The 27,770-nt window shown below is 47.2% G+C and overlaps 1 protein-coding gene across 3 annotated transcripts in view; it reads right to left on the reverse strand.

Annotated features, from left to right (window-relative positions):
- The window catches only part of LRRC61 (leucine rich repeat containing 61), a 133,628-nt gene extending 106,883 nt beyond the window's left edge, over window positions 1–26,745 (reverse strand). For 2 of the 3 annotated variants that reach the window (XM_069645912.1, XM_069645910.1), the window contains exon 1: window positions 26,390–26,530. The gene's annotated coding sequence lies outside the window, so the exon portion shown is untranslated. Of the gene's footprint in view, window positions 1–26,389; window positions 26,531–26,694 lie in introns of those variants that run through there. The other variant, XM_069645913.1, reaches the window with a different exon arrangement.
- Window positions 26,746–27,770: the final 1,025 nt, after the last annotated feature.

A 27,770-nucleotide genomic window follows, 5' to 3' on the forward strand; every position in this document is an offset into this window, starting at 1 on the left:
GTCTCTACCTCTCCTGTCGCCTCTCAGGCCCTTTGCACGGCCCTTGCCTCTCACTTCATCTCTAAAACCCAGGACATCCTGTCCACCCTCTCGCCCCCTCCCCCTCTTATCCCTGCTCCTTCTGCGAACTCTGGCCCTCCTGCAGCCGTCCCCCCACCCTCTTTCTCTTCCTTTCCTCTTTTTTCCCCTGACAAGATCTATAGACAAGGCTGATCTATGAAAGTCACATCAAAACAGATCCTTCCATGTGCCTCCAAAACCATGAAGGCACACATTGACACCCTTGCTCGTGCCCTGGCCGATTTCTGCAACCTCTCCTTCACCTCGGGAGCCTGCCCCTCCCCTCTGAAGCACTCTTTTGTGCACCCTCTTCTAAAGAAACCCACAGCTGATCCTTCTTGCCTGGGAAACTATCGCCCGATCTCCATAACTCCTTTTCTGGGCAAACTCTTGGAAAAGCTGGCCATCTTGCAGCTTAACCTCCACTCCAATTCTGTTGGTTGCCTCTTTCTGCTCCAATTTTCAGTTCTATGCGGATGACACTGGACTCATTTTCAGGCTTCCCTCGGCCACCTCTTCTCCTTCTCTTATCTCTGATTTCCTGTCTGCTATTCAGGAGTGGTGTGCCGCCAACAATCTGTGCCTTAATGCCAGTAAGACGGAGATCCTCCTCATCAGCACACCTTCACCTTCCTTTCCTGTCACTCTCTGGCCGGCCATCCTTGGCCCTCCACCTACACCCACCTGTGAGGCTAAGAACCTCAGGGTCATCTTCGATTCCACACTTTCCTTTTCTGTCCACTTCTCTGATATCTCTAAAAAGTCAAACTTCCAACTGCACCTCCTCAGAGGTATTCTGCCTTTCTTCTCCTTCCCCCAGAAGCTCTAATGTATCTCAAGCTCTGGTTCTCACTAGGCTGGATTACTGCAACAGCATCTTTCTAAATCTACCTGCTTCTACTCTCTGCCCTTTACAACTCATCCAGAACAGGACTGTGAGACTTGTCCTTGGCCTCAAGCCCTGGGATCTTATCTCTCCAGCCCTGAAATCTCTTCATTGGCTCCCAGTGGCTGCAAGGATTCAATTCAAGACCCTTTGCATTGTCCACAAGGCTTTCTGGGGCCTGGGTCCAAAATACCTTCAACTCTCCCTCTGCAAATACCTTCCCGCTCGAGCCCTAGGCTCCTCCGCCTCCAACTCCCTCAGGGTAAGTCGATTCTAAAAGAAATGTGCTGGGGTAGATCTCTGTCTTTGACTGGGGCCTCGCTCTGGAACAGCCTTCCTGCCACTCAGAAGCTCCTGTTTGCCCCATACTAAATTTACTGGCCCAACAGTCTTTGACTACTGAACTACAGACTACTGAACTACCACTATGCCTTCCGTTGTCGGTGCTGGTTTTGAAAACATGTGCTGGAATCCAGACTGGAAGGACAGCTACGCAGGTTTATCCAAGCAACTAGTAAGACAACTAGAACACTGGGATTGGTGCAAGGATTATGGACATCTTGCAAAACTTGCCAGCTATTGGACCACTATGGACTTAATCATCCCTAAACGTATATCCCCACAAGGCTATTTATTAACATGTTCCTCCTAGAATTGCGCAGATTCTTGTTTTTACTAGGAATACGCAAACTACCAGTCTTGGCCTCAATCGAGCCTGTCCAGGCTATGCCTAAAGATGCAAGGAGCTGTCGCTTTTGTGGTGTAGGGTCCAAACTGGAGATTATACTCTGTCAGGACGTGTTGGGTAAAGTATATGGACACCTATATACTAAGTGGCTGGGGCCTTTTGTCCATGACTGCAATACCATTAAGACTGAATCTTTTTGGCATTACTGTATTAAGTCTGGTCATAAGGCAATGCATATTGCACTTTGTAATATTTGGAAGGTATCTTTTTATTTCGAAATGTTAGTAAGGTAATCCGTATATTTTCTATTGATTTAAATTACACTAACATCAGTGAAAAGCATGTCTGGGTTTTTACAAGAATGCTAACTCAAATGTCATCTGAAACCTTGGCACGATGCATTGATTTAGCTATACGTTCTACTATACTATTGAGTTAACACTTTGTAAGTGTATATATCTGCTGTCAGCATTCTTTAGCATTTTATGAATTTACTTGATTATTTTATATAAAGATTATATTTTTCAGTATTCTTTTACGAGTATTTGTAACTAAATTGTAACTGAACTTGATCATTGTATTGTAGCATTTGCAAATTGTATTCTTAACTGTATCTGTATTAACTGTTACTCGTATTGGTTATGTATGTTATGATGAAGCTCTTTGAGCTGTGACATAATTATAATAAATAATAGTCCATTTTAGCACCAATCATTGCTCTGGCTATCACAGTGCAGCGCCTGTTACACAGGAAAGGTCGTAGCTGTCTCAGCAGTTTGAGATAGTAGGTGGATGTGGAGACTATATTGTTCACCTGCGCTTTCATGTTCAGCTCAGAGTCAAGGATAATGCCCAAGCTTTTTACTTTTTTAAGCTCTGATTTGGTGCACACAGCCACAGTAAAGCTGTCATATTCAGCACTTAGTTTAGTTAATCTGTTGGCTGTTCCTCCTAGCATGAGTTCGGTTTTTGAGTCATTCAATGCCATACCGTTGGTAATCATCCAATCCTGAATAAGGGAGTAAACTTTGCTGACAAGTTCTGTGTCCTTCTCATAGCCTCCCAAAATGGGGATCAGGCACTGTGTGTCGTCAGAGTAGTTGGCGTAGTAGTTGCCAAAAAATATTCCCCTCTCATCCAGCAGTTTGAACAATGGCATGGTGACGATAATATACATTGTGGGCGATAAACAGGAACCCTGTGGAACACCATAGGGTAGTTTGGCCACATCAGCTACTGTAGTACTACTCAATACCCTAGCAGATCGGTCGTATACAAAGGCCTCTACCTTCTGGTCTACCTGCCCATAAGATTCTGCAACCTGTCGGCTGTCACGATCCATGCCCCTGACCCCCTCAGGTATAACAGTCCCCTGGCAGCAGTGGGGCTAAAGCCCTTCACACTGGCCGTAAGTGCCTTAAAACTCCATCAGAAACATACAGCTCATTATCAGGAATAAAGCAATACCAGTTTTGGGCCTTAATCCAACATGGAGGCCTACTACACAGATCAGTTCTTTAGAAATAAGCCATGAGTGTTTTGGATGTGGCTGGGCCTGGAACTACTTTACCTGGGCTATTTAAACCACACCCAAACAGCAGAACATGTTTCACGTTATTCTGCACTCCTGCAGCGTAACGCTCACCGTGTCCAGCTCCTGCTCATCTGCTTCTCCGGCGGCCCGATCCTGAAGCCCTTGATACAGATTCTATTAATAACCTGGAAGAACAACAAGAACATTTACCTGTGAAGTAACCGGCCTTGAATCCATCCTGCGCTTCGCTTACCTCGCCCATCTCCGGGTTTCACCGCAACCTGCAAGGGAGAAGGAACAAGGTCAGCATTAACAAAGCACTTACCTGGGCAAGCAGCGCTTCGATCGCTCATCACTCCGGAACATCACCGCAACCTGTACAAAGAAGAGAAGAGAACACAGGTTAGCAATTAACACCAATAAACAGCGCAGCGCTCTTCAATAACTCACTGTGGTCTACGCAGGATGGAGAGTTCACTGCACAAAAACCTAAGGCGCTACCCAACGTCTGGCACATAACCAAGCAGAGAGGGGTTCGGGATAGCGCTTAGCCCTCCATCCAGTATCGTGTGGCGCCCCCGTGGATACCAGGTAAGCGTAACAGAACGTGAAGCCTCAATTAAAACATCCACCTGGACGTCATGGAAACATAGACTGACCAACTAGCCCAGTTACTGGGAGAATTACGGGCCGAGGTGCACTCTGCCCGGCAAGAAACCAACGCCGTTAGGAGGGAGTTGATTGTCACCAAGGACCGCAACGATGAATTAGCCAGACAATTGCTCCAAACACAGGCTGGGCAGGCTGCGTTGCCAGAAGTATTCCGTCGGTTCCAGCCACATCCGTCAATCCAGTGCAGGTGGTCTTCCTGGGGCAGTTCCTTTGGCCCCACCGGAACATTTTATGGGGGACACAAGAAAATATGCAGTATTCATGAACCAGTGCCGCCTCCATTTTCTTTGTAGACCCTGAGCCTTTCCTAACGATCAGTCATGGGTTGCCATCATTCTGTCATATCTGAGTGGGAGTGCCGCGGATTGGTCCATACCGTTAGTAAGCCAGGATGACCCACTCCTGCGGGATTTCAGGGGTTTTCAACAGGAGATGGAGAAGCTGTTCGCCCGACATACCCAGGGCCGAGCTCTGGATAACGAACTTCTGTCCCTCTGCCAAGGCAGCCAAGATTTGTTAACATATATCGCCACTTTTAACAGACTTATCGTTGAAACAGGGTGGCCTGAGGAGAAACGAACAATGTTTTTCCATTGAGGATTACGGGGGGAATTGAAAGACGTCCTAGCTCAGGTGGTAAACCCGCCAAAGGACTGTACAGAGTTCATCAACCTAGTGGTGCAGCTAGACCACAGGCTGCAATATCAAAGGACAGATTGAGCCAGAACAGAGAATCAGACTATGTATGTACGCTCAAAGGAGAACAGTCCGCGTTCATCAGAAAACACTTCGGAACCCATACAAATTGGGGGGGGGGTACGGAGCCCATTAACCAAGGCCGAAAGAGAAAAAAGGAGACAACAGAAATTATGCCTTTACTGCAGGAAATCAGGTCACTTCCTCAGAGAATGTGCCGTAAAACCCCGTAGGAGAACAGTTGGAGCTACAGAGAAAGAAGGAGGAGAACAAGAATCGGAAAACTTCCGGGCCCGGCAACCGTAGAGGTCCGATTGTCGAGCGAAGAAAAAGAGCCACAGACCTCACACCTTGCCCTGCGTGTGATTTTAATCAGTCACCAACAACCGTCTCGGATGCATGCTGTGGAGGCATACATAGACAGCGGAGCCATTGGTAACTACATAGACCAAGGCCTGGCAACAAGGATGGGGCTTCCCCTCTGTCAGAAAATGACAACTGAGAAGGTCACCACTGTCGACGGCACAGAGATAGCTTCTGGTCCTGTAACTCAATGCACAGCAGAATTGACCCTTCTGTGCCAAGACAGACATCGGGAAGTCATTGCCTTCGACCTTATCAAGGCCCCTCGGTTCCGGTTGGTGGCTCACAATTCTAAAATCGACTGGCGAGCCAAGAAATTAGCCTTCTCCAATGAGTGTGCTTATGTGTGCTACCAAGTGGAAATGCCATTGTCTGACCCAGGGACACCTGTCCAAGATAAAGAGGCGTTGGTAATAGGTGTAACAAGTACACTACCAAGCGAATACCATGATTTCCAAGACATTTTCCAAAAAGAACAGGCTAATACCTTGCCCCCTCACAAGCCATATGACTGTCAGATCAACCTCGTACTTGTTGCACAAATCCGGCGTAGTCGAATTTATGCACTCACCGAACCTGAAAATCTCCACTTGAAATCTTATCTGGACCAATACCTGGCAAACGGTTTCATCCGGCCGTCCAAATCCCCGGCGGCCTCACCCCTATTCTTCATACCCAAGAAGGAGGGGGACTTGAGAACGTGCATCGACTACCACGCACTAAACCAGGTAACAGTTAAAAACCGTTATCCTCTACCCCTTATCCCACAACTGCTGGACCAAGTCAAGGATGCCCACATTTACACCAAATTAGACCTCAGGGCGGCATACCATCTCCTGCGTGTAAAGAAAGGAGATTAATGGAAGACCGCCTTTCGTACTAAGTATGGTCTGTACGAATATCAGGTGATGCCCTTTGGGCTTTGCAACGCTCCTGCCGCATTCCAGTACTTCATGAAGGATGTACTATCGGAATTGATCGATGTATGTGCCCTAGTTTACATCAACATCATCTTGGTGCACTCCTCTTCTAAACAAGACCATGTCAGGCACATTCGCTCCATCCTTGTAAAACTGACAGCACTAGCAATACGCCAAACTTGAAAAAATGTTCCTTCCATGTCACCGAAGTCGAGTTCCTTGGTTTTGTCCTCACTCGCAGAGGCGTCCGGATGGATATGCACAAAGTAGATGCCATCCTTAGCTGGCCATCACCGTCTTCAGTCAAAGGTGTCCAAAGTATGCTCGGCTTTGGGAACTTTCATCGCCGATTCATCCCGGGTTTCTCCCTGATTGGGCACCCGATCACTTCTTTATTATGAAAAAACAACAAACTGTTCCAATGGAGAAGGCCTTCCAGGAACTCGAGAAAAAATTCATCTCGCCCCCGGTGCTACAACACCCCCACCCAGATCTCCCATATGTAGTGGAAACAGATGCCCGCAGCATGGCAATGGGGGCTGTTCTTTTCCAAAGGGATCTCGAAACAGGCCAGTTACATCCTGTGGCCTTTTGGTCACGAAAACTTACTACACCTGAACGTAACTATGCAATAACAGACAAGGAACTCCTAGCGATCAAGGCAGCCTTTAAGGCTTGGCGGTATTACCTCCTAGGCGCCAGACATACCATCACAGTAATCAACGACCATCGCACCCTACAATACCTCAAGACGGCAAATGCACAATCATCCCGTCAACTACGATGGGCTTTATTCTTCACAGAATATGATTACATAATCACGTACTGACCTGGAATCCAGAACGGAAAAGCCGACGCCCTATCCCGCATGGGTATTGATGAGAACGCATATTCAACCCCAGACCATTATTCTAGGTGACAAACTACTAGGACTAATAGGACCTACAACAACATTATCTCTGGACGAGCACCAAAAGGATATTTGGCTCCTAATGAACACTGAGGCTCTACAAGACTGGACCACTCAAGGAGAACATTACACAACAAAGAACCAACTCTGTATTTCAGAGGGCATTTATATCTACCGAATAAGGCACTACAAGAACAAGTCATTTCTGGGTATCACGACCCCCTAATAGAAGGACATCCAGGAATTGCCAAGACCCTAGCCAAGGTGAAAAGAAATTATTGGTGGCCGACCTGGCGAAAGGACATTACAAAGTTTATTTTGTCATGTGGCATTTGTGCACAGAATAAATCTTACAAACAAAGACCTGCAGGCCTTCTTCAACCCCTGTAAATTCCACCTGCACCTTGGCACACATTCTCCCTCGATTTCATCACAGATCTGCTTCCCTGTCAAGGGTTCAACACTATCCTAGTGGTTGTTGACCTATTTGCTAAAATGGCCCATTTCATTCCGCTTAAGGGTCTACCAAACGCATCGTCTGGCGAAGGTGTTTTAAGAGCAAATCGTACGATTACATGGTTTCCCCTCCGTCCTGATTTCTGACAAGGGAGAAACTTTGTGGCTAACTTCTAGAGGAAGAGTTGTGCAATTGCCCAAATTGATATTCGTCTGTCCACTAGTCCCCATCCCCAAATTGATGGCCAAACGGAGCAGACAAATCAGACACTAGAGAAATACCTACGGTGCATGTTGCATCAATTGGAAGAAAGCTGGAAGGATGTGCTGTGGATAGCCGAATATGCCTACAACAACTCGCTACACACCAGTACCGGACAGAGTCCATTCTATACCGTATATGGAAGGCACCCACATACTTCTGAATTAGATACCCCCATGGCTCTGGAAATGCCTGCGGTGAAGACTTTACATATGACCATCACTCAAGCCTTCAAAAAGGCAGCATAACACTTGATCGAAGCCAAAGAAAGACAGAAAAGATTCTCTGATCAACACCGAAGAAAAGCCCCAGACTACCAAGTCGGAGATGAAGTCTGGTTGGCGTCTCGGCAGGTGCCCATAAGAGGAACTCAAACATTTCATCCCAGATATCTAGGGCCCTTAACCATCAAGGCCATTATAAATCCTGTGGCACTAAAACTAGCTTTACCACCAAATATGCAGATCCATGCCGTAGTCCACGTGTCACTCTTAAAACCTGTTCATCCTAGATTCTAAACTCACCAGGTCCAAGTTATATTACTTAGCGGACTAGAAGGGATACGGCCCTCAGGACAGGACATGGGAGCCTAGCGAGCATGTCCATGCGCCAAGCCTGGTAAGACAATTTCATCAGAACCATCTGACCAAACCAGGGCCAGATGGAGGAAAAACCGAGAGGGGCCTTAGGTGGGAGTGCTGTCACGATCTGTGCCTGTTATAGCTTGATGGTCGTGAAGACTATGAGAAACCTCCGTCCCCAAGTGCCATACAGGGAGATGATAAAATAACTCCCTGTGCAACTCTTGAGGCCACAGGTGTTGAGTGCCAAAGGAACAGGAACCAGGAAAGCTGGAAACCCCCCGACCGCTGTAAGGCAAGCAAGGGTTAAGTACAACAAGATCAAGGCGAGCAATACATAAAAAGGTCTAGGTCTATTACTACACAGCTTACCTAGGAGGAAGAGGGGTGGAGTGACAAACCATACCCTGTGTTTGGATGAACAAGGCAGGATGCGTTCCCACACCTGCAGTGAGCGGCAGGCAGCAGCAAGTGATAGAATAATGAGGATCGGCACTCCGGATGGAAGTACACGTGAACACCTGTGAAAGCTGTGATTGTATGAGTTCAATAACTGGAGTGGGCAATCCGTAAGCAGTCCAAGAGTATTCCGAGGTCGATAACCAAAGACTACAACCAAATCCGAGGGGAAATCCAGAGGGAATCAGTTAGCAGAGCCAGGAGTCGGAGGACCAAAGCAACGCGAAGCAGAACGTAATCCAAGGGTGAGACAAAAGGAATCCGTTGAACAGTCCGTAGTCCAATACCAAGAACAAGACGACAAGGAAACGCCAAACAGTACTGAGGAGAAACAGCTGTGAAGCACAGTGTAAGCATGTACTCGCTGTTTATAACTGCGCCAGGCCGTCAGGTGATACACGCCACGGTGCCACATGACGAACGTCCCTCCGAATGATTCTGCATCACGTGTTCCGTGTTGTTAACAGTCGGTTGACTCTTCTCTCGTCATGTGACGTGGAACAAAACTGTGCCAGAGGCTACGGTGGGCCGTGGAAAAATGCCAAGGTAGCTGCCAATGGAAAAACTATCGCAAGGACCACGGGTGACCGTTCGTGCCCGTTTTCCTGCGCATGCGACCCCCATGAATAACATATTGCTGCTGCCTCCCTGTCTGGGTATGTGATGGTAAGTGGGCAGTAGGGGGGTTGGAGAGACGGGCGCCTGAAGGGACATTGGTGCTGGAGTGGTGGGGACCCGTGAATGAGACAGCCTGCATGACAGTGCCCCTGTCCCCCTCAGGTATAACAGCCCCTTGGCAGCAGTGGGGCTAAAGCCCTTCACACTGGTCCCAAGTGCCCTAAAACTCCATCAGAAACATAAATGGAGTCAGTCCTTTGGTGCCAGGCTCATTAACAGGAATAAAGCAATACCAGTTTTGGACCGTAATCCAACATGGAGGCCTATTACACAGCTCAGTTCTTTAGAACCAAGCCATGCGGTCTAGTGTTTTGGGTGTGGCTGCGCCTGGAATTACTTGGCCTGGAACTACTTTTCCTAGGCTATTTAAACCACACCCAAACAGCAGAACACGCTTCGCGTTATTCTGCACTCCTGCAGTGTAACGCTCACCGTGTCCAGCTCCTCCTCATCTGCTTCTCCGGTGGCCCGATCCTGAAGCCCTAGATCCGGATTACATTAATAACCTGGAAGAACAAGAACAGCATTAGCGAGCAAGAACACTTACCTGTGAAGTAACCGGCCTTGAATCCATCCTGCGCTTCGCTTACCTTGCCCATCTCCGGAGTTCGCCGCAACCTGCAAAGGTAAAGAAACAAGGACAGCATTAATAACAATTCTTACCTGGGCAAGCAGCGAGTCCTGGCAGCACACTGCTCTTCTCTTACCTCGCCCATCTCTGGGTTTCACCGCAACCTGCAAGGGAGAAGGAACAAGATCAGCATTAACAAAGCACTTACCTGGGCAAGCAGCGCTTCAATCGCTCATCACTCCGGAACATCACTGCAACCTGTACAAAGAGAAGAGAACACAGGTTAGCAATTAACACCAATAAACAGCGCAGCGCTCCGCGCATCAATAACTCACTGTGGTTTTTGCCATCTGCGTGGCAACTACGAGATTGCAACCATCCCTGTGAAAACCAAAAGAGACATTGTTAGGGAACTGCGTAGTGGAGCAAGACGCCGAGAAGACAGAGAAAACGGAGGAAAATAAAGAGACAAACAACTGTTACTCACCGGACGGGAGTAGTCGAGACAGGAGACCGGGACAGTGGGACTGGATGATTGATTGAAGGGCTCGGGTTGGAGCCTTCACCCGAGCCTCCTCTCTATGAGGGAAAGGACCTTTTTGGTGATATGACCCTCTGCTGTAAATTGTACCAGACAGAGGGACCGATCACCCAAAAGAGCGGGGAGAACGCACCGCCACGGACCCAGCTGCAAGAAAAAACACAAGGTTAACCACTTGAAGCTATTAAAACTGCCAGTAGGAAACAACAAGCAAGGAAAGTACCTGAACAACCCAGTCCCCTGATTAAACAACCACATACTGGAATCTTCCTGCAATTGCAGAAGAGGAGTTATAACCTATCCTGACTAGTAGTGTAAGAAATAAGGAGAGAAACAATGAATGTCTTACCCTTAGGAGGTTAAAGTTAGCTTGTACTCCAGGATTTGGACACAACGACAGTACAAAATAACAAATGGGAATGTTAATCAGGTAGCTAGACCCGGGCGGCAACAGGGACGCGCTAGATACGGGTAGGTGCACAACTGCAAAGCTTTCTTATGTGCACTTGTATTGGGAGGTGCCAGGTAGAGTCAATAAACAGCAAAGCGTCCTTGCATGCACTAGTAGAGCCAAGGGAAGTGGATTACAAATGGTTAGGGAGGATGTAGGTTCCAATACAAAACACACAAGAAGTGAGGTGCTAATAGATTGTGAGTAGTACCATTCAGTTCAGAATCAACAAGAAAGCGATAGAACACTTTTGTTTTCACTCACCGGACGGGAGTAGGACATGCTGGGAAAGCACACAAAAGTGCTTAGGACACAATGAAAACAGCAAGGCAATCCGTTAAGCAGGTAATCAAGTCGATAGACGGGCGAGCAAGAACACAGCAAAATCAACAGGCAGGCAGTCCTTTAAGCATGTAATCAGGTCGATACACGAGCGAGCAAGAACACAGGAAAATCAGCAGGCAGGTAGTCCTTTGTCAAACGAAGGTTCGGTACACAGAGAAAACCGAATTGAGGAGAGAGCCCAGAATTCTGTTGAATAGACTGGAATCTGTTACACAGGAGCTTCAGGGAGAAGGCGATGAAGATGGAGCTTGCCAACGCCGGCTGTAACATACAAACAGAAGCCAAGCTGCAGCAGCTTAAATCAATGAGGAGGCAGAGCCAAGTGACGCGAGGCTCACATAAATGAGTTATGGACTACAGAATCCCTCAGGCTTCATGGGAAACATAGGCTGAAGCCGTTCTGGATGGTGCTGCAGTAGCCAGCCTCCATGGCATTTGCCACTGTGTCAGAAATGGCGCTGCAGAATGCCGAACACCAAGGCGGAGAGCAATGGTTTTGCCAGATGTCGCTTTTGACTGTCTGCCCTGGTGTAAGTAAGAAGCACAGAGTCGCTGTGTGGAAAGGTTTTGAGGTGTGACAGCATCCACCCCCAAAAGTGGCACCAACCCCCTGCACGCATGGAAACGGCGCATGAGCCTAGGAGAATGAATATTGTGCAGCGGCTCCCAAGACCTGTCCTCAGGACCGTAGCCCTTTCAGTCAACCAGATAGAAAGAGTGACCCCTGCATAGTCGGAAGTCCCGGATATCCGCCACTTCGTATTCAACATCAGCCTGCACCTGGACAGGAGAGGGGTGGACCGGCAACCGAGTAGCAGGTGGACAAGGCTTCAGGAGGCATACATGAAAAACCGGATGCACCTTCCACGAGGCGGGTAGAGAAAGCCACACCGCCACAGGACTAACCACCTCCGTGACAGAATACGGGCCCACGAATTTGGGCAGAAGCATGCGTTTACCAGGAATTCTCAGGTTGCGTGTAGACAACCAGACCCTCATGCCCAACTTGTAGTTCGGTGCAGGAGCCCGACGCCGATCAGCATATTTCTTGGTTCAATTGCATCCCCTTAGTGCCCAGAATAGGGCCACCATGTGGACGTTCTTGATGTCCCAAACGCATGCCCGAGCTACCGGATTGTCCATTGGAATAGAAGGATCCAAGGGCAACGACCGCGGGTGCTGCCCATACATCGCGTAGAAAGGCGATACACCAGAAGCCGACTGCAAAGAGTTATTATAAGCAAACTCAGCTGGTGGAAGCATCGTCAACCAGGACGACTGGAAACGTATGCAAAGACAACGCAGGAACTGCTCGAGTGTAGCGTTGACTCTCTTGGTCTGCCCGTCTGTCTGGGGATGATAGGCAGTGCTGTATCAGTCGTCGATGCGTAAGGACACAGTCAAAGCCCTCCAAAAACGCGATGTGAACTGCGGGCCGTGATCAGACACCACAATGAACGGTAGGCCAAAAAAACGGAAGACGTTCTTCAGGAACAAAGATGCTAAGACGGGTGCTGAAGGCAATCCTGAACAAGGAACGAAGAGTGCCATCTTAGTGAAATAGTCCATGACAACCCAGACAGTATCGAAACCGTCCACCGGAGGCAGGTCCACTATAAAATCCATAGAAACAATATACCACGGCTTGTGCGGCACTGGAAGCGGCTGCAATAAACCCACAGGTTTGGAACGTGAAATTTTGCATTGGGAACACAAAGAACAAGAAGCCAAATAGTCAATTACGTCCCTAGACATAGAGGGCCACCATGCCCAGCGGCGCAGTGTCAAAACTATTAATGGGATAACAGGGGCTTCGACCACCTCTCCTGAACCACAGAAGCCGAATAGATCAACCCTCCGACCGTGGTTGGCACGGGCGCCTGAATATATAATCACAGGGAACCACGTGGCAGCCAATGGGGGGAAGACAGAGTTAGGGAAATGGGGTGGAATGACAAAGGAAAGATGGGGAAAACATAACATGCATACACATAATCATAATTACAATGACTACCTAGTACGTCTAAACCTGTACCTTCTGACTGAAAACCTATCCTGACTTCCTAAATCAAAGCAGAACTACACCTTAATGCTGCTGCGAACAGGTGCGTTTTCCCATAAACATAGCATGTGCTGAAGTTACCCCCAGCATCAACATAAAGACACATTTAAACGTGTGTTATGGCACTGAAACAAACATGAGAGGGTTTCCTCTGACACACATGACTTGCAAATGTACATCGTATGGCACAAACAAAGGGAATTACCCTTGAATGAAAGGACAAGACTCATGGCCCTTTGGGCACATTTAAAGCCACAAACAAAACATAGCAGATCACTTAATCCGTATAACTAGTGCACCAAAAACCAATGTGGGTGTACTCAGGTCAAGCTTTTGTCTCCACCCAAAGTTCAGCAACTTTAAAGCATATGCGCATTTGGCAAACATAAGGAATGAATGTGTGTATGTCAGCAACGAAAGAACAATGCCAGCAATAGTAAAGATGGGCAGTTATCCGGAAAGTCTTTAAACACTTATCTGCTGGTCCGGGCGCCTCACGAGGCCAACCAGACACTGATGAATGATGCCCGTAACGAGAACTGCTGTCTCTCGTAAAGTCACTGCCGCAGCCCGGCTCTGCTACCACGCTTTCATCTGCTGATTTCTTTCACCGCGGCCCGGGATTCGCGTGACTAGCCCTTCAGTGTTCTTACTCCTGCATCCTGCTTCCTGCACCTTGCACCTGCCATCGCTGCCCGTGCTGATAACATCAATTATCTGCAACAGGGCACGGACGGCTACGGCTTAAGTCAGCCACTAATTGTTCAGCTGGTGCTTCGCGTGAAGGCAGCAAACTACACCCAGTCCCAGGGCATGCTGGGAATTGTAGTTTTTTGCCTCTTTTCTCCTATTTAGCATCGTTTCCAGTGCACCACACGCCTTCTCTGGCCCCAACCTCTATTTCTGACACGCAGGGAGTCCAAAGTCTTTTGTTGACCTGGGTGGGCCACCATCAAAGAGTCATGAGACCATTCCAGGGCGCGAAGACGTGCCTCACCAGGCGCCAAGTACAAACAACCTTGAATGTATGGTAATCCCTGCACTACATCGAGGTTGAGGGCCACGCAATCCCCTGCATGTGAGGAAACCCAATCAGAGACCAGGGAGCGAAGCAAAGGCTGAGATGTGCATCTACAAACCACCCTACAAGGCAGCAATAGAGAACGGTCAGGTGCGGGACTGCCCGGGTTGTGGGCCAGATGTGACAACGCATCAGCACATGGGTTGAGCCGGGCCGGTCACATGTGATGGTGAAGTTGAACTGAGAAAAGAAGAGATGCCAGCGGGTCTGCCGAGCAGTGAGGCATTTCATTGATTTAAATGCCAGGAGCCTCCGATGGTCTGAGAAGACCGTGACTGGTTGAAGTGCACCCAGTAAGTGGTGCCTCCATTCCGAAAAGGCGTCCTTGATGGCCAAGTTTCCTTTTCCCGTGATGGGGTAATTGAGCTCATATTGGGTTAGCTTTCTGGAATAATACGAACCCAGATGGATCTCCCCTGAATCAGGACAACGCTGAGACAGAACCGCCCATATGGTTGAACCGGAAGCATCAGCCTCCACCAGAAAGGGCAAAAGCGGATTAGGGTGTTGTAACACCGGAGCGGTTGAGAATGTGGCTTTCAAATCCTCAAAGGCATGCTGCGCCTCATCATTCCATTGGTATGGTTTTTTAGAGCTTGTCAGAGCCATGAGGGGAGCTGGAATGGACGAGAATGAGTGGATGAAACGCCTGTAGAAATTTGAGAATCCTAGAAAGGACTGTAAGGCTTTGGCTGAGGTAGGGACAGGCCATTCGAGTACCGCCTTAACCTTGGAACGACTCATTCTGATGCCCCGGTTGGTAAGGTCGTAACCAAGGAATTCCACCTCGGTGGAGTTGAATACACACTTCTCAGCTTTGACAAATAGGTGGTTTTCCCTGAGTCTTTGTAGGACAAAGCGTACATGTTCAGTGTGTTGTTCACTGGAAGATGAGTACATCAAGATGTCGTCCAGGTAAACCACAACAAACTGGTCAAGACAGTCATGAAAGAGGTCATTCATAAAAGCAATGAAAAGTGGCTGGAGCATTGCAGAGTCCGAACGGCATCACAAGATACTCGAACAGCCCATACCAGGTTTTGAATGCTGTCTTCCACTCGTCCCCTTCACGTATTCGGATGAGATTGTAGGCACCCCGGAGATCCAATTTGGTAAAGATAACAGAAGAACCAAGCTGATCCAAAAGGACCAAAATCAGCGGGAGGGGGGTACTGATTCTTTATCGTAATAGCGTTCAATGCTCTGTAATTGATGCAAGGACGAAGGTCTCCTTCCTTCTTCGGGACGAAAAAGAGAGGAGCCGCTGCAGGAGACCTTGATGGTCTGATGAACCCAGTGACCAAGGATTTGTCGATGTACTCCTTCAGTACTTTGTCCTCGGGTAGAGTGAGGGAATAGACTCTGCCAACAGGGATTTTAGACCCCGGCACCAGATCAATAGGACAGTCATATGGCCTATGAGGCGGTAGATGATCTGCCCCCCTTTGTCAAACACATGCCGGAAGGAGATGTATCAGGAAGGAATGTGTATACTGGTAGTAACGGCCCCAATGACTGCCATGGATGCTACTAAAGCTTGACATGAGGATTCCGGGCACACACTTGTGTTCTGAAAGCACTTTTCATTGCACACTGAGGAAGGAAACAACCACCCGGTTTTCCCAGTCGATAGAGTTATGGTGTTGTAACCAAGGAACCCCCAATATGACCCAAAACTGAGGAGCCTTGATCAAGTCAAAAGATAGGGTCTCCACATGCCCTTCCTCTGTCTGCATCCGGACAAGAGATGTGTTTTGGGTAACCAGACCGGAGACCATGGAGACCTACTGCGTGGACAGTCTCGGGTTGGGCTTTAGATAGCAGTGGTACGTTGTTACTCACAGCATAATCATAATCCATGTAATTACCGGTGGCCCCAGAATCAATAATGGCAAGGGAGGAAAAAGAGGTGTCAGCCTGCCAGTGGTTTTTACCACGACCGCTGACAGGAGTGGAGGCTGCCCCGTGTGAGTCCAAAGAATGTACCCCTGGCATAGGGACTCTATCACCGGGTTTTGGCATTTCCCGCCTTTTTGATGGGTTTCTTTGGACAATCCTTCAACTGATGATCGGCCGATCCGCAATACATACATAAGTTGTGTGATCGCTGATTTTCCCACTGCGCAGGGGTTAAAGGACCTCGGACGGCCCTCACCTGCATGAGTTCTGGAGCAGACATAGAAGGACTGACGGAATCCAAGGGAGGAGGTATTTGCGTGGTGGGCTTACGTTCTCCTTTCCTTTCAGCTCTTCTGGCATCCATCTGTAACACCAAGTCCAATAGTTCACCAAATACAGTAGGAACAACTGGGACCGTGGCTAGGGTGTCCTTCAGTTCTTCGGACAACCCTTTATAGAACACTGCTGATTTCTTTTCTTCGGGCCAGTCTGTCTCAGCAGCGAACTTCAGGGAGAAGGCGATGAAGACGGAGCTTACAAACGCCGGCTGTAACATACAAACAGAAGCAGCGTCCTCCAAGCTGCAGCAGCTTAAATCAATGAGGAGGCAGAGCCAAGTAACGCAAGGCTCACATGGATGAGTTATGGACTACAGAATCACTCAGGCTTCATGGGAAACATAGGCTGAAGCTGTTCTGGATGGTGCTGCAGTAGCCAGCCCCCATGGCATTCGCCACTGTGTCAGAAACGGCGCTGCAGAATGCCGAACACCACGGCGGAGAGCGATGGTTTTGCCTGATGTCGCTTTTGACCGTCTGCCCTGGTGTAAGTAAGAAGCACAGGGTCGCTGTGTGGAAAGGTGTTGAGGTGCGACAATAACGACAGAAAAGACATTATAACTTACCTGGAAGACAGCAAGCAGAGTCGGAGTCACAGCCGGTCTGGACCTGACATAAGGGCACACGGACCAGTGAAGCAACTAGGTCCACGAAACGCCCGCACCAACCACGCGCCCCTGCACAGATACGCAGGACGGAGAGTTCAACACAGAAAAACCAACGGTGAGCAATAACCCCAAGAGAGGGGATTTGGACCAGAGAGAGGTGGGAGTCCACCCATCACAGAACCAGTATCTTAACCCCCCATTCTCCTGTTATAGGTGCTACCCAACGTCTGGCACATAACCAAGCAGAGAGGGGTCCGGGATAGCGCTTAGACCTCCATCCAGTATCGTGTGGCGCCCCCGTGGATACCAGTTGAGCATAACAGTGGATGCTTTTATCCAACCGATGGTCCGAAAAATGTCCTCCTATGTTCAAGATGCCACACAAATCATTGAAGAAATACAGGGAATAAGCTTCAATCTGGGAAGTAGAACTTCTATTAGGATTTGATGTGGTATCTTAATACACGAGTGTTCCTCAAGGAGCATCAGTGAATATGTTGGAAGAACAATTGTTACTCAAACAGAGTGAAACCACAACACTGGCATTTGTCATTTTATGGTGCACAGAAATGGCATTGACCGAAAACTATTTCTATTTCAATGGGGCTTTCTATCAGCAGATACATGGGACAGCCATGAGTGCAACTTTAGCACCCCGTGCAACCAATTTGTACATGGAGCCATTTGAAATCAATAAGATATATAGTGATAGAAATCCATATAAAAAAAACCTGTGCAACATTGGAGATGCTACATACACATCTTGGTTGTGTGGAAAGGAAAATAAATTGAGGTCAAGAAATTCTGTGAGTAGATCAATTTACAAGATAGGCATTTACAATTTACTCACAATCTAAGTAAGAAAGAGTTTAACTTCCTAGACATTACTTTCCTTTCTTCCTCCACTGAAATGGTACACTCTGTAAACGTTTTCACAAACCTATTGACCGCAATGCATTACTTCAATATGGCAGTTTCATCCAAGCCATGTGAGAGATAATTTGCCATTAGGACAATTTTTACTTTTAAAAAGGAACAGCACTTTGAAGAAAGGCTTTAAGAAAGAAGCAAGTGAACTTTGGGGTAACTCCTGCGGTGTAGCCTGCCTCTAAGAACTAATAGCTAGAGCACTGAAAAGAGACAATAATAATAATAATTGTGAGTCCCTACTACAATACAAAGAAATGCGGTCAACCAAAAAGGAAGAGGGGAAGTTGGCTTGTGTGAATACCTTTACCAGCCTATTCAATCAAATAAAAAAGATCATAAATAAAAATCGGAACATTATGGAGAAAGGCAAATGACCGATCAGTACACAAATCATAGCTTTCGAAAGAAGCAAGAATTTGAAGGATCACATAACACGCAATGATATCAGCTTGAAGATACCAGGACAGAAAGCATTGATGGAAACATGGGGCATCCCATCAATCAAGGGCCATTTCCCTTGTGGGAGACGCTCCTGTGGCCCCCAAACAACAAAGAGTGTGGAAGTTGACATTGGGTTAACCAGCCCATAGAGACAGACCAGCTTTACCAACTGCAACTTGAAAATGGTGATCTATGATATTTGGTGCCTCTCTAAAAAGCTATTTAGGGAAAACTGAAAGGAAGATCAAAACTAGAATAATAGAACACAAAAGCTGTATAAAAAAACTGGATTCAGAATGCTCCTCTAGTAGGTCACTGGATTTAATTTATTCATACGATAGAAGAAATGAAATGGACAGTCCTTTTTCAATTAAAGGCAGGAAACGATATGAACAATGATAAACGGAAACTGCTAGTTAAAGAACAACAATTGATGTATTTAGCTAAAAGTGTAGAGAGAGGTCACAATGAATGTGTTGAATGGACTGAACTATAATTCATAAGAGGATTTTCTAAGTAGGATTGAGTTCATTGCCTACACACAAATTATAAATACAGCTATATCAATTGACTGTAATCAGTCCAATATATAATTTAGCTCCAAGGGAACATGGCTTGAAGTGACACCACCATACGTGAAAAGTGCTAAGAGAACAACCACAGCACACGCAATTAGCATCATTATTGTGAAGGATTGGCATCTGGCAAGGGTGTAGAAGCCCTGTTTTTTTTAAATATGTTATACAAAATGATTTGGGGATGGGGGCCTGGCCAGATCACATTCTCTAACATAGTATTACTGCCCTGCTGACATGCTAAACTTTAAATATAAGCCATACCTTAGGGTATGGTGGATAGTATTTCTAAAAATGATCCAAGCCACCTCGATTTGATTTTACACGTCAGCCCAGCTCAGCTGTGGAAAGCTTATGTGTATTTCCCCTATTCAGGCTGTCTCGGCTGCTCCCATTAGGACTGTAGCCTTGGAGTTTGCCTCCCTTTGATTCTTTGTGAGGACAGGTAACACACTCTGCAGTGAGACACCACAGGATGCTGTTCATGGGAACAGGAATTCAAGGGCATACCCCTCCTAAAAGGACTATCCTCATACCAGGGTGCTGCATACCAAACAGAGCTTTGCTGCTATTGACAAGGGAATTGGAACTGGCTTGGTGTAGACAAAGGGCGCTAAGACCAGCTGGAAGAAGGTTCCACCATCTTGTTTTCTCTTTATCTCTCTTCCTTCCTGTCCTCTTTGTCACTTTGGGACAAACACCTAAGGAAGAATTTTGTTGGACCTCTGTTGGGAGAGTTGACTTTTCAAAGCCCTCCACCAGTGACGTGAAGACGAAGGCGAGCTCTGTTCCCTACCCACCTCAAGAGCATGCGGTTTGGCCACATCCTGTTTTGCCAGAAGACTTCTTGCAATCACAGAAACCTGGATCTCCCCTCATGACTCTGCTACACTAGCAGCTCACTGCACATACCCTGCTAATTTCTCTCTGGTTCTGTTGGGAAGGGTAGTGGTGTGGGATTCCTTATCAATAAGGCCCTCAACACGGCCCCTCTACCCCTTACATCAACTCTTCCTCTTTTGAATATGCCACTACTCAACTGATTCATCCTACTTCTCTCACTTTTCTATCTCTCTCTTGACTCCCTGGTTCTCTCAACTCCTTCTTCCCTGATCTGACCCTTTTCCTTGAGTCACTTCCTACCAACATCCCCATTGTCATGCTGAGGGCCTTGGACCTTTCCAAGACTTCTGAAGCCACCTGCCTGGAACGTAAATCCCTCCTACCTGGCCACTCCCTCTACTCCCTCCACAACCAGCCTACCCACTCTGGGGGGAACTCTCTTGACATTGTCTTTCTTTAATTCACTCTCCTCCTCTGACCTCTCTATTGACCCATCTCCCTCTGATCGCTTAATTATTCACTTTAACATCCCAGTCCCTCCACCTTCAAATCCTCATCTCTCCTCTTCAATTACTAAGAGGAAATTCAGGCAGGAATCCTTTCCCGATTATCTTGATGATGTGAGGACCTCTCTCCTGTCTCTTTTCCCAATTCATGTTTCTTCCATTGACCAGGCTTTCTCTGACTTTCAATATGCACTCATGACTCAATTTGACCCACACTATCTTTGCCCGCACATTCACACCTTTCTGTCCCCATCCTCAGCCTCAGCCTTGGATCCTCCCTGAAATTCAGATTTTAAAACAAACATGTGCCATGACCTACGATGCTGGTGCGAATTACTGGCACTATCCCTACTCCGATCCTACAAAGATTCCCTTGCACCCCTAACTTCTGCACTGAACTTTGCCAAATCCTCCTACTTCACAAACCTAATCTCTTCCCTTTGCCATTACACCCGCAAACATTCACCTTCCTTCCCAGATTTGCTCACATGTCACAACCCAATATCCACTCCTCCTCCCCTTTTTGCTAATGACTGCTTCCTACTTTTCCTCTAAAAATCTTAGAACAATCCTCTCACTCACTCCCCAACCCTCCTCCTCTCCACCACCTCACCTGACCTCTTCTATGCTTGACTACTTTTCCCCTACCTCTCTTATTAAATTAGCACCCACCCTTCAAAATGCCAACCCATTGTGCACTGCTATCGACTCTTTTGCTCCCCAAACGGTCAAAGGCTTAGTCTCAATCAATTACCCTAATCTCTCTGAGTTATTTAAACACTCTCTCTCCTCTGGACTCTTCCCTGCCTCCTTCAAATCTGCAACTACCTTAAACCTATTGAAAACATCCCCTGCTGACCCAAACATCCCAGTGGCTCTCCTTTCCCATTATTCAAAAGTCCTTGAGCAGGTGGTAGACCACCGGATCACTAAGTACCCTGAGGATAATGGCCTTGAAGATACACTTCAATCTGGCTTCTGTAGTAAAAACGCCATTGGGACTGCATTCATGCATGCCTTCATCTTTCTGTTTAAGGCTCACCACCCCAAGCCCCCTTCTAGACTCATCCTTTCGAAACATTTCTGCTGCTTTTGACACTTTCCACTATTCCTCTCTCCTCCTCACTCTCCATAACTATGGTTTTGCAAATCTGCTTTTGCCTGGATTGCCTCCTACCTGGAAGGTCAATCCTTTAAAATGTCTTTGAACTCGCAAACCTCTGATGCCACCCCTTTTCCTGTCTGCGTCCAAAGATCAGTCCTTGGACCTCTGCTCTTCACCCTCTATACCTCTGATCTACGAAGACTTATCTCATTCTTTGGCTCTCACTATTAACTTTTTGCTGATGACACTGAAATATTTGTCACCTTTCCCACCTTCACCCCTATTCATCTTGGAATAGATTATGAACTGCCTCACTGGAATTTGACACTGGATTGCTCTCCACTACCTCATTCTGCTCCTCAAAGATGAAAGTAATCTTTCTCCCAGCTTCCAATGCCGTCCCTACCCTTGCCCTCTCGTATCTCCTACCTGCCTGACCATCTTGTTCCTTCACCCAAGGCTCACAGTTCCTATTTGATAGCGTCCTACAATTGCATGACTTCATCACTCCACTGCTGTTCGCATTATCATCCTCTGCATTCAGAAAAGTCCTTTTCTTACTACCCATGCTACAAAAACTCTTGTGTTCAGCAAATGGAATTGATGCTCAAATCTACTCCTTGGCCTTCCTCTCTAACCCTTCCTTCCTCTAGACAAAGTCCCTAACTCACTCTCTATTACCTACTCAGAACCTCCTCCACTTCTATCTAACAGCAAAATGCTGGTTGGCTCTCAATGCACAACTGCTCTCTTTTCAAGTTCCTTCTCCTAGTCTACAAAGCTATCAATGGTCTTGCTCCTCAGCACCTCTCTGACTGTATCTCACTTTACTCACCATCTTGTTCCCTGCGATCCTCCTCTGCACTCAACCTCAGCGTCCCATACCCTCTCTATGCCTCATCTCGCTTCTGCTCTTTCTCCCTACTTGCCCCACTCCACTGTTATGGGCAGCAGGTTCCAATCAAAGCCAGCCCAACTGTGAATCTCTTCAAAGCTCGGCTTAAACTATGCTTACTTGCTAAAAAGGGAGCTCCCCCTGATCTCTCCCCGATATGCCCTACCCAACTCTCCTTTCTCCACTGACGCTTAATAATGGAATTGTGTATACTTAATGAGTGAACATCTTTAGTTTGAAGCTCTTTTTACCTTTGTTAGTCACCTGTTTTCTTATATGCATTTTGTTTCTGTTTGTGTTTGCCTCTTGGTGTATGTCCTAATTTGTACACCCCCATAAATGGGCTCAGTACCTGTTTGCATCTTTATGCCTGGAAGTGTGCACCAGCCTCCCTAGCGTTGGCAGCCCCAGAGCAAGGACTACACTTGTTTGTGAGACCGGTCAGAGGGACTCACAGCACCTGAGAGCCAAAAAAGCCTGAATTCCTAGTTTTCCTTCTGTCGAACTGCTGCGAGTGACAATCCGAGCCCCTTCCACCTGATCAAACCATCAGGATCCTGCAGAACGGCCTTTGGCACTCACTGGACCTTTGAACCGCTGAACTACACATTCGAACCTGTTCGCTGCCACACCACGCTAGCTGAGCATGGTGTAGCCTCGACTTGAAGCTGCATGTTGTATCTGCCTGTTAGGGAGAATTCTTCTCCTTTATGGCTAATTTCCTTCACCTAGTGAGTCCCCTAGCAGCTTTGCTGGACTTCTGGAGTTTATTTTATTCACTTGGTTAGAGTGTGAGCTTTCCCCCACTCTTACCTATGTCTTGCCATGTGTCTTTTACCTGTTTTTTTGTGATTGTGAACTCTGGAGTACACCACTTCAGTAGTCCCCTTCTTTTGTGTGTTACACAGCACCTTCAGTGCAGTGACACAGGGTTGTCTTTTAGACTTCCCACCAACTCCATTTCTGGGGCTGACTACAGTCCCCCAGAAAAGGGTAAAGTTGCCATTAACTTTACTTAGTCATTTAACCACAGATCCAGTACACCCCATCTTACATGGAGTACTGGAAAGGGTTACTCCGTATCCCTTTTTATCTGTACCTCCTAGAGCGTTGTTTCGCTCTTTTAACAGTTAGACTTGGCTGGTGGCAGTGGTATCTACCCTAACTTTTCTACCGCGATTGTATTAGATAAACATGGTATTGTTTTAGGCTATTATATTGGCCTCAAACTTAAACCCTCTTGACTAAATACTTTTTCTTTTGGCTCCGGTCGGGTTTATTCGCCATTTCTTTTTGTTAAAGTCCTTCTTGTGTTTTACTTTGCGCAGCAAACCAGGTTTGCCTTCTTTGTTCACTGTCTTTTGGCGGGCTTCTGCTCAGAAACCCTCCTCCAGGCGCCTGGGTGTCTAGGTGGGCTGAATGTGAAGGAGGGGTGTAGTCACTCCCTGCACAGGGTATCCTTGGAAACCCAAGTCGCACTTTGCCATGATTGGCTGAGGTGGTTGTCCGGTCCGGACAACCCCCCTGCTGCGTGATTGACAGCCAGGCTGTGTGAATGGGGGATTTTCGCATAAAAGGCAGGTCTCTTGGGCTAGAAGTCAGAGTCGCCACTGGAACTACAAGGAACCGAAGAGAAGCGGAGAAGAAGACGCTGCTGCAACTACCCCGTCCCGGTGAAGCCCTGCTGCAGTCCAGAGCTATCTACCCTTCGACGACCAGAGAATATCCATTCCGGAGTCTTCTTCCCTTGAGCTTGGTGGGGATAACCAGCTCATCTTCCACAGCCAGAGGATCCTCTTCTTGGTCGAAATCGCTGCACACTGCTGTAGTGGTCCGGATAGCCATCTGAAGAGCCTCTCCTGTTTTTAAGGAGCGCACCTTTTATTCATCGTCGCTGCTGCCGGCTTCTTCCCTGTGTGGTAGACCCCATCCAGACGTCCCCTCCTTCGCACCGAAGATCCAGGAACCGTGGGTCTGCAGGAAACCAACAGGAACAAGTGCCAGGGCACCAGCTTCTCGATTGAATAAGGTACTGTGTTCTGCTTGAGGAACTAGGGTGAATCCCTTTTCTTCATCTCCAAGGCTTGCCCTTGTCTTCCCTCCTTCTTATAACTTTTGCTTCCTCTGTTGACAATATCTAAGTACTCCTGGCAACGATGAATCTCGAACTGTCCGACTACGTGATCCTCGACAACAGGAACCCGGTTCCACTTGACACTGGCTCCGGCCTATTGACTCTTGAATTTCCGTCAAATAGTGTTCTCTGATTCTGTCTGCCTTGACAAAAGTATTGGCTATGATTTTTGCCCCCAACTCTCTCTGGTTAACCCAGGTGCTAAGCGTGTTTTTACCCCGGAACAATTCTTGCCGCGGATACGCGTTTCTTTAGTAAGACCAAACTGTCGTTACTGTCAAAAAACGATTGCAAGTGTATTCCCGGTAACGTCTTTTGTTTCACAACACCGGTCCGTTCAAACACAGGATACTTACCTTGAGTTAAAGTGTACCAAAGTGAATGGTTGGTTATAGTATATTTTACGTGTGGTTTTGAATTAATAGAAGTGTTGTGTTTATAACAAATGGTTTAAAAATAAATGTACTTAAGGTTTCAGGTAGAAAAATATGAGTCAGTGTTTGCTTGACTCACAGTAATTGTGGTCCCTTTGTGTAATCTCTAATACTGCACATATACTCTTGAGATAAGCCTGGCTGCTCCGCTACTGCTATCACTTTAACATAGTAGTACAGGCTTGTACCAAAGGTAAAACTTGTATTGCCACCTCTAGTGTTAATTATGTGTAGTGGTCCCTAAGTGCACTGCACAGGATTCTGCCTAACACTGCCGCCTTTGAACCGATGTTCGATCGGCTAGCATATTCGCTGCTTATCTTCATCGTTAGTCAAACCGACCCAGGTGGGCCATCGAACTACAACCATTGGATGCCGCATCGAACCACCCAATCAGAACTGAGCATCCAGTCATCAGCACCTTCACCGTCGAACCAACCCTGGTGGCCCTCACAATCCGCACTTCCTTGTGCTAGTCATCGAACTGTCCACATAGAATAGCGCAACCAGTAACCAGCCTCTTCACAGTCAAAGCGACCCTGGTGGATCTCGTGAACCGTCCTTCTTTAAGCTTCGCTCCAAACTGAAATGAACACCAGTTTGACCCCTGCTCCCTGTCTAGAACACAACCGCCACATTCGAGCCTATTCGAACTGTACGGACACCAGCTAGATGCCTAGTTCGCTGTTGTTGAACCATCAAGACCAGCTGAAGGTACTGTTGAATGGTAACTACTGCCCCCCTAGGTCCGTTTTTGGGCCATAGAAACTGGCTAGGTCACCCATCAACCCTTTTCGCTCCAGCACATATCTTTTTAACACTCATTGTGGTTTATTATTGCCCTTTCTCCCTTTCTCCACTTCCCAGGGGGATATATCTTCCATTCTTGCACATTCTCTGTTCTTTCCACAGGGGTGGGTTTGTTTAATTAAAGTATAGATATTTTAAAGAACCTTGACTGAACATGCCCTATTTTGGGCTGTTATACTTTGATGTTTGGGGTGCTACTGAATCACATTCACACCCCTCTTGGAAGTATAGCCTTCCCCCTGTGTTACCACAAAAGATGAAGGATGAATATCTCTTAATTGTGTGTTTTACTTTTATCATTGGGATCCCTCTTGGTTTGAAGAAGTGTGAGGGCTGACTAGGTTACTACTCACCCCTATACCCCTGTAGAGCAGAAGTCATTTCATCACACATCCAATCTGGAGTGTAATATGCAGTTATGTGACCCCCCCCTCTCCTCCCAAACTCATCTGCTTTGTCTCTTTTGTCTCTCTTTCCTATCAGAAAGATCTGTGGCCATCCCACCACCTAATTATTATTAGATGCGCTGTGAACCGCTCCGCCGACAAACCATCCAGTATTACCAAACAGTGATGCGCCACCCTTCCTAGTCTATCAGCATACAGGCGCTAGCCCCCCGCACCCCGCTCCCCTCCCTCCCGCATCCCCTACTAACCCGCAACCACTTCCGCAGCAGCCCGTGGTTCATCAGACAGCTTTGGGACTACGCTCTCGATTGGGCTTGCCTGGAACAGCAGGATTATCGGACAGAATCTTCCTGCGTCACACTCGTTTCATCAGACAGTGTCATACCGCTCCCCTCTATCCCCCGTCGCTCGGGCCCCCAAATCACGCGAATAGTTTTGAGCTAAATCTACCCAACCGTCCAGCCCACCAACACCTTGCCCCCTGCCCCCATTCCCCCACATGAAATGCACGCGAATACACGGCACGCACACGCGCGAGCGTCCTGTTTGTTACCTGCCTCTGCAGGGCCAGTCTTTCCGCAGCAGCTCACGCTGTGTGGTTGCTATGGCGACGGACGCATGTAAAGGGCCTCGGCTGGACACAATCTTTGTTCGTCCAAAGACACGGCAGCCAGATCAACATTGCGTTTTTTCAATGTCGTTTATGTATTTAAACTGCATTAAATTTCGATCTCGCATGTAAAATGTTTATTGTATGTTAATATAACACGGTAAACACAGTAACATGTAATTAATATACGTCCCCATAAAGACAAAACCAGACGTTGTGTGTGAAAAATATATATTTTTTCAACCGGGTTCCACCAAACCATAACAAAGAGGTTTGCAGATTATGATGTCATCGCGTACTTCCAAGACGATACTGCATTTATTCATTTAATGCAATATATTTTATTTACTGTTCGCATACTACTAAAGTGTGGATGATCTTAAATTATACATATGTAGAAAAACAACTGGCAAAACAGCGGTGCACGTGGGCTAAAATGTGCGGGGGCGCTCGTTGGAGTCTAATCCCTTACATATCAGAGACTAGGGGTAGGGGGACTTACTTGTAGGTGGGCATTCCCTTCTTTATGCATTCTAATAAGACTATTCTAGTGTAGCTTCAATGTTTCAAGCAGTTAACTCTCTCCTTTAAGTCTGAAAGCACCCACTTAAGGACTGCTGTAAGAATGAGTGGTCTCCTATTCCCTCTACCCTTCCACTCACTCCCCTTACATGCAAATACTAACCCCCATCACGCTCACTCACCTTACATGCAAATACTAACCCCCAATCACGATTTCAGTTGCCTAAAAATGTATGTATAAAACGATGAAATGTTTTACATTAGTATTTGCTGAGCCTTTGTTAACTGTGGAGCCACAGGCACCGTTTATTGTCTTGGTCCTGCTACGGTGTGTGCAGGTCAACCAAGTCAAGTCAACATACACCAAAATTTCAGGGGCTAAACCCCAATCAGCCCAATAGTCATTGCACGACTAAAGCAAACACACATTAGGTATTGCTTCTCACCTAATGGAGCACTTTGTCACGGTTGGCTAATTTGGGGGCCCTCAGTACGTC

Source organism: Ambystoma mexicanum, chromosome 2p, assembly GCF_040938575.1.
Source record: "Ambystoma mexicanum isolate Mex_15411 chromosome 2p, UKY_AmexF1_1, whole genome shotgun sequence".
NCBI lineage: Eukaryota > Metazoa > Chordata > Amphibia > Caudata > Ambystomatidae > Ambystoma > Ambystoma mexicanum.